Genomic DNA, 4550 nt, shown 5'->3' on the forward strand with positions numbered 1-4550 from the left:
GACACCTAGCGCAACCGAAAAGCTGAGCTGGCTGTCTTCGTGACACGTGGGCGTTACAACGGCTAGCTAATGTGGCAGAGTAAACTCTAGCGCATCAATTTGGTCCCTCAGCTGAAGTTAAAATCCTAATCCCCAAATTTGAAGGCCACAGTGCTAGCTCTGTTTTCTTCTCGTCGGTGCTGTGTTCTTGTCTTCTCCATCTTTGAAGTCCGACGGTTATAGCAACCACGAGCAATGCAGTTGGGAATTCGAACAACCCACGATCTTTTGGAAGCATCATGAGGAGAATGAACAGAAACAAAGAAGCTCGTTTGCAAGAATGGTGTGCCTGCGGATCGAGACCGGTGCTGCGGTAGTCAGGGACGGATTCTAATCCAGGGAGACCGTTCCTGGGTTGTCCAAACTACAATGTAAGTATTATTGTTGTTGATTGCTATATTTATGGATATAAATTTTGCTGATTGAATTTTTTTGGATGTGCAAACTGTGGGTAAGAAATGGTGTGGATTGTTTTTGTGGGTTGATAAAGTTTTGGAAGATGTCATGCCATGTGATGATAGAACAAGACATTCAGTTGATGATGAAGAATGGAAGATGAAGATTGCTTGAAAATTTGGTAAATTAGAGGCTGAAATTAGGGTTCTAAAAATGGGAGAAATTCTTATGTTTGTGTTCATGCTGTTGATTGTAGTTGGTGTTCTTGTATTAAAGCTGGATAGACAGCAGGGTCAACTGTATCTAGCAAAAAATAAATGACATGCATGTTATATGCATATGTTGTTCATGTACTTGTTCCTATCCTTTTGTTTGAAAGAAATGCAAATTAAAGTGTTTGATTATATGCATACTTCTGTTCCTGCACTTCTTTTCAATGAAATGGAAATGGACAGGATTTGAATTACTCTTAAGTCTGTAACAGAGGATAAAACATAACCAAAAGGCTGACAAAACTCAATTCAATAAAATCATAATTCATGTTGGTAATGTTTCATTCAAAAAAAGGCATTATAGAGCCAAAACACCAAGTATATCAAAGTTGTTAACATATTGACCTGATAAAATTCAAATACTAAAATCCCAACACTAGGACAATGTTTAAGGCATTGTAAACAACTTCAGCAAAATAGATACAAAAAAAGCCTTCTCTTCTATAATCATATCTTGTTTTTGTTGACTGATAACTTTTCCTTTCTTCAGCTTCTCTTCTTCAATCATATCTTGTTTTTGTTGACTGATAACTTTTCTTTTCTTCAGCTTCTCTTCTTCAATTATCTTTTGTTGTCGTTGATTGTTGATTTGTCTTTTATCATGCTTCTCTTCAACCATCTTATGTGCCAGTTGATTGCTAATTTTTCTTTTATTTAGCTTCCGTTCTTCAATAATATTATGAGCCTATTGATTACTTTTCTTCACTCTATTTATGCAATTCCTAAGCTTTTTTGTGGCTTTGTATGTATCATTTTCTAAGCTTATGAAGTCACTATTTTCGGGTGAGGCTGAAACACATATGTCAAAAGAAGATGGCTTCACGAGCTTTACTTCACAATCCTCACAAAACCATATAACTTCCTCCCAAAACACCACAGGACCATTTAAACAGTATCTGAAAAACAAAGTTAAGAACTCAGAGGCCAATAAAGGCCATATGATCGCAGAAGTAAAAGAAAAAAGATCAATTCCACAAATATTTCTATTTTAAAAAAGCTTTTTGAGAGAGAGAGAGGCAGGGGGGTTTAGAAGCAGTTATAAATCCAAGTCATTAAGATCATTTTGTCATGTATCAATTCAGCTTTCTTTGGTCTACCAGAACCTAACGATAATGGTTACACCAACGTATACCAATAGAAAAAGGAACATTGTTATGCAATAGAAGAAAGAATCAAGCTATGTAGTATGTACAGATGACATAAAAAAACTACTACAAAGGTAAATCAGAATTCCAAAAGCACATTTACTAAAATCCAAATTCAAGTTTCTCTTTTGTAATATAAACAAATACATCCTTTAAAACTAGTTAGGATGGGCTTCACAGTTCAGAAAACTTCATCCTCGGAATTGGGACTGCTATGGAAATATAAATACATTCTCCAAATAGGCAGAGTTTCAATTTATAATTTCACATATGAAGATGACACTTTATTATTTTACTATACATATTAAAATTTAAAAACACTACATTCTATTTGCAAAAGGTGGTTAAGGTATCAATACCAAGTATTGCTTCAATTCAAATTTTTAGTTATCATTTGGATTATCCAATTACAATGAGTACAATCCAACCTCCAACACTCAAATAGATATTCAAAAGAATGTCCACAAAGCATATTAGTAGTGGCATCTAGAACTAAGTATAAAATATGTACTTGCTACAAAAAGGGCATTCAAGAATGCAGAGAGAGGAAGTAAAGAATAAGTACCTATGCAAAGCACAAGCCTGATACTCTTTGCAAAAAACCAACGTCTCTGGAAAACCTTCGCCACCACACTTGAGACACACAGTTCCCTACAACAAGTTTACAAAGTTAGTTATATTCAAGTGGCTCAAAACTCATAAGACCAAAAGTGCTCTCAGCACTCTTTTATGCACTATTTGTGATTCACAAATAGGCTTTGTTTCAGCAGTCTTGTAATAATCACCATTCTAAAATGCTGAATAAAACCCATCCCTTTTAGTGTTTCGGCATTGTAACTACATTTCAGAATATAAACACTTGCAATTTCTCATCAGGAGTAGCAAAAAGGGAACAATTCACTTTCCCTTCAGAATCTACATTGTCCTGAAACACATTAACAATTTGAAAACTCCACAACTAACTGCAGTAAACCTTAACACATAAAGAACAACTTTTCATATCATCAAAATACAAGAAATACTCTCAGTCTATAATTTTGTTGGCCAAACCACTAACAAACCTAGTAACTGATCAAACCCTAGCACAGAGCACAAAACAGAGGCGTTCATAGCCACAGATTACATTCGAAAGAAACGGCCTGAACTTTGGTGAATGTTAAACTAACAACAATATCAAAACACAAAGAAAACACATATTTTTTTTATTTTCGGCTTACCTGTGTTAGAGAAATTAGCCTTCCCAACTCTGTGTATGAAGGAGATGACAACAGCGATGCTCCAGGGCCTGAGTTTTTGACTGAAATCAGTGCGGTTAACGCAATCGCACATGCACCATTGGTGACTGTCTCGGAGAAGAAGAAACCTCACTATCTGTTGTGTTTTGAGAGGAAGGAGATCATACGTTAGAGTTACGTTGAGGGAGGGAGGCTTTCAGCATGAAACGACATCGTTTCATCTCATTTTGGCACCACAGCCAAAACGGCGTCGTTTCAGTAAGGCCCATGTGTCACGAAGACAGCCAACTCAGCTTTTCGGTTGCGCCAGATGTCCAGAAATGGCCGGAAGGACAACTTTGAGTCCCGGAGTGCAAGTTTGGGGATGAATTTGAGGAACTTTTAAGTTCAGGGACTATTATGAGGCTCGAGTACAACTTTAGAGACTACATTGAGGCTTATCTCCAAAAAGAAAGATATTGTTTTGATATAAGTTAGTGTTAATGGCATTATATTTGGTGCTACGAATGAAAGTTTAAACAAGTATTTTTCCAAACTTTGCAAAGTAAATATGAAATATTTATAATGGAAAAATCTAATTTCTTTCTCAAATTCCAAATCAAATAATCAAGAGAAGGACCTTTCTTGAGTCAAACCAAATAATCAAATAATCAAGAGATTTGGAATGAAAACTGCTAAAGCCATAAAAACTACAATGTACACAACTTATTATCTTGACAAGGATGAAAAAAAATAAGTAAATGTAAAGAAATATCGAAATATGATCGGACTTTTATGCTATATTTGTTTGAAGGAAAAATAGAAGGAAAGAAAAAGGAGGAAAGAAAAAGAGAAAGAAAATTATTATTGTTTGGTTGAGAAAAAAAATTAGAGAGTAAAAAAAAGAATAAAAAAAATTAGTGGGACCCATCAATTTTTTTTCCAACATTGGAAAAAAATAAAGAGAAAATTAATTTTTCTCTCTTTACTTCTAATATTACTCCTTTACTTTTTTTTTCAACATATTTTATAACATAAAGATAAAATTATCTTTTCATAACATTTCTTTTCTTCTTATTTTCCTTCCATCCAAACATATCTAAAGAAAATAAAAATTCACTCAATTTCTTTTTTTTTCTTTCTCTCTATTTCTTTCCTTCCAACTAAACATAGCCTTACGCTGATTTTAGACAAGTAGGCCGGACATATTTTTTACTGTATCTATGTGTGATAGATACCAAACTAATCTCAAAGAATCTCACTTAAATGCGGTTAAAAGAAGAAGCTTTTTTCGGTGGAAAAAGAATAATTTGAACCTTGAAGGACCAGGTTATAAATTCAAATAATAAAAAATGTATGGGTTGGTTCACAAATAAAGTAGAATAATGGTTGAGAGAAATTTGAAAAAATTTTAGAATTTCTTATTACAAGAAAGTACCAACGGCGCATCATGGTGGAGGAGATCTGCACGATGTCATCGCTGC

General features: G+C 34.4%; 1 long non-coding RNA gene across 1 annotated transcript; it reads right to left on the reverse strand.

Annotated features, from left to right (window-relative positions):
* On the reverse strand, nucleotides 1219-3366 carry LOC107634321. The gene is made up of 3 exons (XR_001618842.2): nucleotides 3070-3366; nucleotides 2418-2503; nucleotides 1219-1603 (listed from the first exon to the last, which is right to left on the reverse strand). It is a non-coding gene; the product is annotated as an uncharacterized LOC107634321 (long non-coding RNA).

Source organism: Arachis ipaensis, chromosome B03 (genome assembly GCF_000816755.2).
Source record: "Arachis ipaensis cultivar K30076 chromosome B03, Araip1.1, whole genome shotgun sequence".
Taxonomy (NCBI): Eukaryota; Viridiplantae; Streptophyta; class Magnoliopsida; order Fabales; family Fabaceae; genus Arachis; species Arachis ipaensis.